General features: G+C 40.4%; 1 pseudogene; it reads right to left on the minus strand.

The window, feature by feature from the left end:
- Positions 1-3,108: 3,108 nt before the first annotated feature.
- Positions 3,109-4,057, minus strand: LOC103213657 (annotated as a pseudogene).
- Between the last annotated feature and the right edge of the window lie 8,118 nt (positions 4,058-12,175).

Genomic DNA, 12,175 nt, shown 5'->3' on the forward strand with positions numbered 1-12,175 from the left:
GTAAAGTACAGTGAGGAAATTAGATGGTGCCCAGCTGTCAAAAAAGATAGTATCTGGGGTCTTAAAAGCTTGTCCTAAAACAAGCAGTCTTTTAAAGTAGGCATCAACCAGTCCATGCAAAAGAAAGCACACTAATCTAAATGTGATCAAAGGATTTTAAATGAAATCCATGATCAAAAGGAGGGAGTATATGAAAGTTTAATTCTAAAGCACTTGCTGGTGATGAATTGACTTGGCCCTCCTCATGATCTTGTAATGATTTCCTTTGTTCTCTATTATACATAATGGACACCATGACTGTGATTGATTGGATTTCATTAATCTCTATATGGGGTACATGCTGACAGTTCCTCTCATCCAGATGATTGTCTTTGTTTTTGTTTTTGTCCCATTTAAGTCTTAGCAGAAGCATCTTTGTAGAATATTATTGAGTCTGGGGTCTTTTCCCCTAGCATGGTTCAAACTGCCAACGTTTCCATTAGCAACTGAGAGCTTAACCATTTTGCCACCAGTGTTCCTTAAAATCATATGCATCCTGATTAAATAGTAACTGACTACAGAATTTTCTGGAATAGAAGAAAGACAATCTTGGGATTCAATGTGCTCTATAAGTACCAAATAGGATTAACAAGAAAATAACAAATCCAGACACAGTGAAACTGCAAAACTCAAAAGGAAGAATAACTTATAAAAAATTAAATTGGAATTTAATCCCTACAAAACATATCTATAGTCTCTCCTATAACCAAAAAACAAAACAAAACTCATTGCTGTCAAGTCGGATCTGACTCATAGCGACCCCTCCTTGGTTTTCCCAGGCAGTATCACTACAGAAGTAGATCACCCAATCTTCCTTCTGAGATGTGACTGGTAAGTTTGAACTGCAAGCCTTCTGGTTAGCAGTCAAAGGCACTACGCTATCAGAGCTCCTATTCTCTCCAATAGTCCTTTCAACAACAAGCAAAGCCAACAGCATATATTGAGGCTATGGATGCTTTATATTAATTCAGAATGGTGTATATTCTGCAGGCTAGAAACAGCACTTTAGAATTCTTCACCCATCCTCACTTACCATTTGGGATTTCAGAGATTTGCAAGTAGACTTTCTTTGTGTTCATAGGAATCATTTGTACAGAGTTCAATCCCCACCCCCAAATTATAGCTACAAGGGAAATTTTGACTATATGAGATCCTACCCTTATGCTTAGTCAGATTTAACAGCCCCCTCTTCCCCTCCCACACACACACATGCACACACACACAGGAAGCTGGCTCCAATTAACTCAATTATATTTGCTTTCTATGTTTTAAACTTTCTCTTCATTTCAAACAGATAGCCAGGCATGTTATTCCTTGCTTAAACTTAAAGAACAATGTTAGGTGTCCCACAAGGGTAAGAAAAGAGAACACTTTTTTTTTTAAGAAGATGCTTTCCTGGGCTGGGAAAGCATGATAGACCTGTGGCTCCTGTGAGCAGTGCGGCTCTGGGTGTCACCCTGGGCAACCATAGCCTTCAGAGGGGTATATGACCTGAGGTAGGCTGGCCCCAGAAGCAAAGTCCCCACCTCATCAGAGATTCCTGAACCTACACGTGGTCTGGAAGCAACAGAAGTGGGCCCTGAATGGGCCATGTGGCTTGAGACGATTGATATTTCAGCACTAACGAGCGTAGACAGATGACTGGAGGGTCTTCACAATGTCTCAGCACTGTGTAAGACTACACTTTCTAAGATCCAGACCTTTTCAGAGTGCTGGTATATGGTGGGGTCGGCGGGGTGGGAACAGCCCCAAAATAACTTGGATACATTTTCTACCATCTCACTGGGCTGGTTATCCCGAATCCAAATTTCATTTGATGTAAGGAAATTTAAAGAATTGAATATGTTTGAATATCTGAATGGATAGAGTGAGTTTTATACCATTTAAAAATATTTACTAAATGCCTTGCTGATGGGAGAGATTTGCTGACAGACATCAAGGAGCCATCTCTACCAGCTTGGGGTGGACATGCACTTTGGGGATGAATGAAGGAAGAGGGAAAGATATAAAGCAATAACTTCCACAGCTTCACAGTTGTTTTTTTTTTTTTTTCCTGATCCAATACTTTTGTGAAAAAAAGGAAATAAAATGCATATGTTAAAAAACAAATTAACAAACAACTTCACTTTAGCAAATCATTTTATTAGGCTCAAGATGAGTCCCTGCCTGCAAAACTCTCAAATGCCAGCAACAGTGGGCAGGGCAGCCGCCTACTTTCCATCCGAGTCACACTGCTTAGAGCTCTACTTGAATGACTAATTACTGGTCACCTCACCATCTTGTCAAAGCCAAAAGATTATAGTTAATGCACAACTTAAGCCGTCCCCTGGACCTCACTTGTTTGGGCTGGCAATCATGTTTTCTGTTCCCTTCCCCACTTACCTAAAGTTTTAGTAATTGCCCTCTGGGCTCAAAAGAGCATCCTACTAGGCCATTGAAACATTGAAAAGACCCCTGACATGGTGAAATGTTTATCTGTACTCTAAGAGAAAGAACTGGGACAAATATGTGTGGCTTTGGCACATGACAGGATGCAGATTTCTTGTGTGCAATTTCTTAACTTTCAGCTTAATAATGACTATAATCAACTCAGTGCATTGAGGGTTGGTTAGAAGTGTTGTTAGGCAGTAACTAGAAACTTTAAAGATGATAAATGGGTTATAATGGTGATCTTTTGCACAATGTAAACATCATGTCTTGTGCTCCTTTGCAAAATGCAGGAATGCATTCTCAATCTCTCATTTTAGGAACAAAGAAGATAAAGCTCTTTGTCTACCTCATCACCAATCTTTTCTTTTTTTTCAGTTTGAAAGCAATTTTTGTATTCTATTAACTGACCAGAGCTGTGGTAGCATAGTGGCTAAGACACTTGCCTGCTAACCAGACGGCTGGCGGTTCAAACCCACCAGCCACTCCTCGGAAGGAAGGTTGGGCAATCCTACTTCCGTAGTGATACTGCCTCGGAAACCCAAGGAGGGGTCGCTATGAGTCGGGTTTGACTCGACGGCACATAACAACAACAACAACAACTGACCAGACTACAAAAATAGTCATGGTAGACAACTTAGTTCATCCTTCTAATAAGTCGTTGATCTGGTCTTCCCTGTTGCCAACATCTCCACCTACACAATGCGTGATCTTTTTCTTTATTCAACCTCTTGGAGAAGATAATTTGAAGGGCCACAGGAAGTTGTTTGCTTTTTTGAAGTGTTTCTCAATGGTATAGATCTCATGAGTCAGATCTTCTATGCAGTTAATGCCATATTTACCAAGAGAACGTGCAATCAAAGTGTTATCTGTAAGGACAATTTGCTTCTTAGTGATTTTGCCAAAACCACGCTTGTAGACTTCAGATTTGGATACCCTCATGCAATATATGGTTCCACTATCCTCAGCATGTTAATTGAACCCTTGTTGAGCTAAACAAAGGTGTCATTGAAGATCTGGTGAAGGCGAAGAAGCTGCAACACCTTTCAAACCTTTGGGCTCACACCACTGATACCTCTGATCCTGACAACAAATGCTAGTTTGGGTTCTCCAGGTATATAGAAGTTGCCAGCTTTCCTTGCCATTCTAGCCATTCGAATCTCAGCTCTGTACATCCGCCTATATTCCGCTTAGCTTTTTCATGGATAAGCTTCCTCCTCACCTTTGGTAGCATCTTTTGGACAAACTTCTTTCTCAGGCACTTGATCTTTAGTTCTGCAAAATTCCTTTGCTTTTTCTTAAGAGTTTCTGGTACAGCAGGCACCTTCTTTTTCTTCTATTTGTCACCTTCCATGGTTCCAACCACACACACACACAGACACAAATGCCGTCACCAATCCTTTCTGCTGTGGGATTCCCAAGAAATGAATCAGCTGTGGATGAATGTTTCACAGTTGCATGTGTTGGTCAGCTACCAAGAGAACTTCTTCCAATAGGTTGTTGTTAGGTGCCATTGAGGGGATTCCAACTCATAGGTACCATATGTACAACAGAATGAAACTGCTTAGTCCTGTGCCAAACTCACAATCATTACTATGTTTGAGCTGATTGTTACAGCCATTCAACAATCCTTCACATTGAGGTGGTTGTTGTTATGTGCCGTCAAGTCAGACCTGACTCATAGCGACCCCTCCTTGGGTTTCTGAGGCAGTATCACTATGGAAGTAGATTGCCCCATCTTCCTTCCGAGGAGTAGCTGGTGGGTTTGAATCGCCAGGCTTCTGGTTAGCAGTCAAGTGTCTTAGGCACTACGCTACCAGGGCTCCCATTGAGGGTCTTCATTTTTTTCAATGAACCACTAATTTACCAAGCATGATGTCTTTCTCCAGGGACTGGTCCCTCCTGATAACATGTCCAAAGTCTCAGCATTATCACTTCTAAGGAGCATTTTGGGTGTACTTCTTCCAAGACAGATTTGTTTGTTTTTCTGGCAGTCCATGGTATAGCTAATAGTCTTCAAGAACACTGTAATTCAAATTCATCTTCCTTCATCTTCTTTTTCATTTTCCAGCTTTTGTATATATATGAGGCCACTGAAAATACTGTGGCTTGGGTCAGGTGCACCTTTGCCTTCAAAATGATGTCTTTGGTTTTTAAAACTCTAAAGAAGTCTTTTGCAGTAGATTTGTACAATGCAGTATGTTGTTTGATATTTTTTTACTGCTGCTTCCGTGGGGGATCTAAGTAAAATGAAATCATTGACAACTTCAGTCTTTTCTCCATTTATCAAGATGTTGCTTATTGGTCCAGTTTTGAGGATTTTTGTTTTCCTTATGTTGAAGGATGATCCATACTGAAGACTATGTTCTTTGATCTTCATCAATAAGTGCTTCAAGTCATCTTTGTTCTCTGAAAACAAGGCTGTGTCATCTGCGCAAATTGTTAAAAAATCTTCCTCCAATCTTGATGCTATGTTCTTCTTCATATAGTCCAGTTTCTCAGATTATTTGCCCAGCATACACATCGAATAAATAGGATGAAAGGATGCAACTCCAATGCGCATCTTTCCTGATTTTAAACCATGCAGTATCCCTCTGCTCTGTTCAAAAGACTGCCTCTTGGTCTATGTGCAAGTGCTACATGAGCACAGCTAAGTGTTCTGAATTCCCCTTTTTCAAAATGTTATTCATAATTTTTTATGATCCACACAGTCGAATACCTTTGCATAGTCAATAAAACACAGGTATACATCTGTGATAGTTGTGTGTCAACTTGGCTGGACCACAATTCTACGTGGTTTAAGCTGTTGTGATGTGGTTATTCCCATGATGGGATCAGATGACTATGTTTGAGCAGGCAATCTGTTAAAAGGGAGTTTCCCTAGGGGTGTGGCCTGCTTCCAGTATACCAAAGGACATCCTGGGAAAACAGATATTCTTCTGTGGATTGGGATTCTGTTATGCTGCCTACAACTGTCAGTGATTGAACAATCCACCATTTGGCCTGGAGATCTTGGATTCGTCATTCATTGGAGTCAACAGCCAGTGTACTGCCTGCCAGCCTTGAACTCCACAGTCCCTGTGGTTGGAAGAGTTGGGAAAAGCCTCCAGCTTGATGTGGAAAAGCCTCCAGCTTGACATTTGATCCAGGAACTTTGGACTTGCCAGCTTCTATAAGTGTGTGAGCCATTTTCCTAAGATAAATTTCTCTCTATAGACACACACACGCACACACACACACACACACACACATATATATAAGCTTTACTGGTTTTGTTTCTCTAGAGAACCCAGTCTATCACAACATCTTTCTGCTTTTGTTTGTTTTCAGCCAAGAGCTGAAGTCAGCAATGATATCCCTTGTTTCATGTCCTCTTCTGAATCTAACTTGCATTTCTGGCAGTTCCCTGTCAATGTACTGCTATAAGCATTTTTGAATTTTGTTTAGCAAAATTTTACTTGCATATGTGATAGTGAAAGTAGCTCTGGTGGCACAATGGGTAAGGCATTTGGCTGCTAACCAGAAGGTTGGCAGTTCAAACCCATCAGCTGCTCCACAGGAACATAATGAGGTAAGCTACTTCCACAAAGATTTGCAGCCTTGAAAACCCTAAAGGGGTCACTATGAATCAGAATCAACTTCATGGCAGTGGGTTTGGTTTGGTTGGTCATGTTATGGTAATGATATTTTTCAACAATTTCTGCATTCTGTTGGGTCACCTTTTTTTGGAATGGGAACAAACATGGATCTCTTCCAGTCAGTTGGCCAGTTCCAAATCTCTCAGCATTGATTAGTGAGTGCTTCCAGCATTTCATTCATTTATTAAACATCTCAATTGGTATTCTGTCAGTTCCTGGAGACTCGTTTTTCACCAATGCTTTCAGTGCATCTTGAACCTCTTTCTTCAACACCGTTGGCTCTTGATCATATGCTACCTCCTGAAATGGTTGAACATCAACCAATTCATTTCAGTACTGTGACTTTGTGTATCCTTTTCCATCTTCTTTTGATGCTTCCTGCATTGTTCAATATGTTGCCCATATTGCAACTTGAGACTTGATTTTTTTCTCCAGTTTTTTTTTAGCTTGAGACACACCAAATATGTTCTTCCTTTTCATACATGCCACATTCTGATTATAAATGGGTGCTTTCAGCTGTTTCTTCTCATTTTAAGTTGTGCTTCATCAGCAAATGAAGGTCCCAAAAGCTTTACTCCATCCATGTCATTAAAGTCAACTCTACTTTGAGGAGGAAGCTCTTCCCAAGTCATATTTTGAGTGCCTTTCAATGTGAGGACCTCATCTTCTGGCACTATGTCAGAAAATGTTCCACTGCTATTCATAAGATTTTTACTGGCCAATATTTTTTTTGGAAATAGATTGCCAGGTCCTTCTTGGTAGTCTGTCTTAGTCTGAAAGCTCTACTGAAACCTATCCACCAGGGATGACCTCTCTGGTATTTGAAATACCACTGACATAGCTTCCAGCATCATAGCAACACACACTACCACAGTATGACAGACTGACGGAAGAATGGTGGTTCTAACAGGTGAGAGACTCAAATTGTGTGCATTTTGGGTCAACTCAAAACCATGGAGTCCCTGGATGGTGCAAATGGTTACAAATGGTATAATCAAATGGTTAGTAGTGATTTTAATCCAAAAAGATGAGCCTTGAAAGAAAGGCCTGGCTATCTACTTCCAAAAGGTAACAAAAACTCACCAATTCCACTGCTGCTGAGTCAATTCCAACTCACAGTGACCCTGCAGGACTGAGTAAAAATGCCCCATAGTGTTTCCAAGACTGTAAATCTTTATGGATACAGACTGCTACATCTTTCTTCTATGGAGCAGCTGGTGGGTTCAAACTGCTGACCTTTCAGATAGCAGCTGAGTGCTTTACCACCACTGCACCACGATGGAACCATCCAAATGTTGACAGCCATTGATAAACCCTTTGGAGCACAGTTCTACTCTGACACACATCACCATGAGTCAAAATTGACTTGACAGCAATTGGTCTGGTTTTTCATTTCAAAAACCTAAGACCAATAGGATAGAGATGGAGTCATCTAAAAGAAACCAGGCACACTTTATCAGAAAAAATAAAAGTCTTTGAATTCAAATAGGATTAACATTGAGCACCACCATTCATCCACTAGTGATGAGACCTTGGACAAGTAACTTAAGAAGCAAATATACTAAGCTTCACTCGTAGGGTAAGGCTTCTAATGCCTTTTAGACTTGCCATGCTGATTTCTGTTTTATGTACTTACACATGTCATTTTATCTGCCTGCCTACTCAATTCTTATTCATGCTTAATACCTCATTGTATAATTTATAATTTTCTAAGAACAAAATTCTTACCTTATGTAATTCCCCATATAATATAAGGCTCCCGTTATACACACAGGAGCTCTGGTAGCATAGTGCCTAAGGCACTTGACTGTCAACCAGAAGGCTGGTGGTTCAAACCCACCAGCCACTTCCCAGAAGGAAGGTTGGGAAATCTACTTCCCTAGTGATACTGCCTCAGAAACCCAAGGAGGGGTCACTATGAGTCAGATCCGACTCGACAGCACATAACAACATTATACACACACTCTCTCTCTCAAAGTGCCCTGTCCTACTTCAGAACACTTGAGAGATTGTAATTAAACAAGTTTCTGTGTAATCACCTTCTTCTGCTAGAATGGAAGTTTTATGGATTAAGGATTGTTGATCTTGTTTACTGCGATATCCCAACCTCTTTGTAAATGGCCTTTCTCATACCAAACCAAAAACCAAACTCACTGCCATTGAGTCAACTCTGACTCATAGTGACTCCCTTTGGGTTTCTGAGGCCGTAAACCTTTATGGAAGTAAATTGCCCACTCTTTCTTCTGCAGAGTGGCTGGTAAGTTTGAACCACAACCTCCAGTTAGCAGTCAACTGCCTTAGGCACTAACCCACCTGAGCTCCTTTCTCCTTTCGTGGTAGATGTTTAATAATTATTGACTGAATGAATGGTGATCTCTCCCTTGATGTTGGTGGAAGGTCTATAAAGTAATATGTCTAACAGAATCTTTACTCAAAAGCAGTGAAATCAACCAGTTTTAGCTTTTATTCTCCTTCTCATCTTTCTCCTCTTCTTTGACAGATATATTCATTTTCTTGTGTTCTTCTACAAACTCCAGATTGTTCATGTCCTGGCAAAGAATCATAATTTCACAGGTAGGAGCATGGGAAAATCACTATATGGACAATAGCTGAAGTATAGAGAAGAGTCATTTATTGTCAGGGTTTCATCATCTATTTGGTGGCACAGTCAGCACCAGGGTTTCTATTTTCTGCTTCTTGACCCATAATTCTGGACTCCTCATCACACATCCTGTATTTTGCTTTTATATTTCTTCTTAATCTTCAACCTTATCTCAAACACTTCCCACTATTTAACAGGTGATCAGAGTACTAAATGAGGTTAATCTGGCAGGGGCTTGGCTTGGTCTAGACTTTTAACATCAACAACAACAAAATTCCTTATCAAATTGAGCATATACTGACAATTTGCAAGTAAATAATCTAAGAAATTTGCTCTAAACTTAAAAAAAAAAAAGAATTTGTTTGCTGTTGATAGGACACTTGTGATGAATAATGCTGTTTTCATTTTATTTTATTTTCAAATTCAAAGAGGTCTGATGTTTTCTTTCATTGTATGATTCATCAGAATTCATACTTTTAAATTAGTTAATTGTATGACTCAGTGCCAAAGGTGATCAAAATTGTGAGTTTTATTTGCTTTGATGCCCTTGCTATTGCCAGTTGTGGGTTATTTGGAAGACATGGAAGCACACTGTGGAGATCTGATTATTGTACTCAGTTAGAAGACTGGCTAATGAAAGTTGTTGAAGGTATTTAACAAGGTCATGTCAAAGACTTTTGGATATTAGTCAGTATATTGAGAGTGTTAGTCTGTCAAATCCCTCAGATATGACAAGACTATACTGTTTGGCTGACATACATTCATTTGAACATTTTGTGCAAGCGTATAACTGGTTTGTTCAAAAAGAAAAGTTTAGTTTGTTCAAAAAGTATATGGGGTTCACATTGGACATATAGGTTGAAGGATAGCAATAGAAATTGGACTCATTTTCTATTACGACCTGGCCTGAACTCAGTGGAATCATAAATGCTGAAGAAGAAAGGGGAGGGAGCAAAAATAACATCTGGTCAGTAGTCCTCATGCTAATTCCCTCTAGCATCTTTATTGCTGCTGTTGTTGTTGTTATGTGCTATTGAGTCGTACCCAACTCAGAGTGAACCCTTCTTGGGTTTCTGAGGCAGTATCTCTATGGAAGTAAATTGCTCAACCTTCCTTCTGAGGAGTGGCTGGTGGGTTTGAACCACCAGCCTTCTGGTTAGCAGTCAAGTGCCTTAGGCACTATACTACCAGAGCTCCCTCTAGCATCTTAGTGCCTGAAAAACTAGGTGCAGAAGTTTTAAATAGGGATTCTGGAGCTCTGAACAGCTCACTGAGTCAGAGTGCAGCAAACTCAGGGGAGTGGGATTAGAAAGGAGAAAGGGGCAAGGGAAAAGTAACAAAAGCAGGGGAATCTACCCTGTGGAGCACTGACTGGCAGGTGAGAAAGGCCATCAGAGACCTTCCTAGGGGAGGGCTAATTGACAGGTGAGAAGGACCATTGGAGACCTCCCTGAATTAGGGAAGAAGCTGCACCACACTAGTGTACCAGTGGTCACCCCACGGATCTACCCTGAACACCTGCTTTTATTGGTAAACTTGGGTCTGCTGGTGTGAGCGGGTACTTCTCTGGCTCCAGCAGCCCTAAAACCTGAACAGAGAGACCATTAATGCCACAAGGGGGTGGGCCCTGGGAGAAACTCCCATAGCAGATTGTGGAAAGGGACAGTTGTCTTGAGCCAGCTTTTTGGCATGGAGAGGCCGGCACTTGACTTTGTTGGTAAATTTGGGTCTGCTGGGTGTGAGCAGGCATTTTCCTGGCTCCAGCACCAGTAAAACCCAAGCAGAGATATCATTGGCACCACATGTGGGTGGTCCCTGGGAGGAACTCCTGGGATGGATCGTGGAGTGGGGCAGTTGTCTTGGGTCAGATTTTTGGCATGCAGGAGCCTCAAGAGAAGGGTTTTTGTGTCTCTCTGAGCCTGGTGGAAAGTGGCAACCCCCTAACAACTGGAGTCTTTGCTGAACTTGAGCTGCGGGCCTATGAATCAGTATACCATCATTATTAGCAGCCTGCTCAAAGCCCTAGAAACTGCCCCTGGCAACTTGGAGCATCTCTTCCTTCTCTCTTCCTCTCCCACCTTCTCTGCCTATACACTCATTCACCCAATAGAAGAATCACATTCACCCACGATAGTAACTGCTGACTCGAATTCTAAACCCTCTTTATGACAAACAGGGACTTACATCCACATTCCATCATCACAAGGAAAACTACAGAGCAACCCAGCACACCTGAATTAATAACTAAAAAAATAAAATACACCAGCTCCACCTTTTCAAAATATTAAATCACAAAACCAAGACAAAACAAAGCAATACATAAGCAACAGTTAAAGACAACCTTAAAATGTCTAGGAAACAACAGGCTACCTCAAATCAAATAAAAAAAAAAAAATCAGGACAAGGCATTAGAAGCAAAACCACAAACAAAGGTCTCATTAAACATGGAGGAAGAGGAGGCAATAGAATTATCTGAGAAGGAATTTAAAAGACATGCTTATAGAGCTTTACAAGAGCCTAAGGAAACCCCAAACAGAAGCAAGGACAACAGTTCCCTGCAAAAACTCAGGAAAATCATTCAAGAACAAAATAACAAGATTAACGCACAATCAGAACTCATACAAAAACAGCAATTAGAATTCCAGAAGATGAATACCAAAATTACAGAACTATACAATATAGTAGAAGCATAAAAGAGTAGGATAGAACTGGCTGAAGAAGGCATTTCTCAACTAGAAGACAAATCCCTGGACACCAGCCTGTATGAAGAAAAATCAGGACAAAGATTTAAGAGAAATAAAGAGAACCTAAGAGTTATATGGGATGACATGAAAAGAAACCAGATAGGCCTCATTGAAATTCCAGAAGAGTTGAAAAAAATTACCAAGAAAATTGTGGAAGACCTACTAACAGAAAGCTTCCCCCATATGATGAAGGAAGAAAAGATATTTGTCCAAGAAGCCCATAGAAACCCATACAGGATAGGTTCCAAGAGAAAAGCATCAAGGAATATTATAATTGAAATTTCCAAGACCAAAGAAAAAGAAAAAAATTTGAGAGCTTCCTGGGACAAAAGAAATATTACTTATAATAATCAAATAGGTAGGCTGAGCTCTGATTACTCAGCAGAAACCATGCAGGAAAGAAGGCAATGGGACGGCATATATAAAACACTGATGGAGAAGAACTTCCAACCAAGAATCCTATATCCAGCCAAATTATCCATCAAATATGAGGGCAAAATCAAGACATTCTCAGACAAACAGAAATTAAGAGATTTTGTGAACACCAGACCAACCCTACAAGAAATGCTTAAGGAAATCCTTCCAATAGAGAACCCACAACAGAGATCAACAAAATCAGGACACGTGACATCAATACTAAAACCAAATCAGAAATAGAAACTCAAAATAAGACCATAAAACATTATACACTAAAAATCACAGAAACCAATCTGCACATGACAACA

The sequence above is a fragment of the Orycteropus afer genome, unplaced genomic scaffold, assembly GCF_000298275.1.
Source record: "Orycteropus afer afer isolate SDZICR_OR568_19922 unplaced genomic scaffold, OryAfe1.0 scaffold00016, whole genome shotgun sequence".
Taxonomy (NCBI): domain Eukaryota; kingdom Metazoa; phylum Chordata; class Mammalia; order Tubulidentata; family Orycteropodidae; genus Orycteropus; species Orycteropus afer.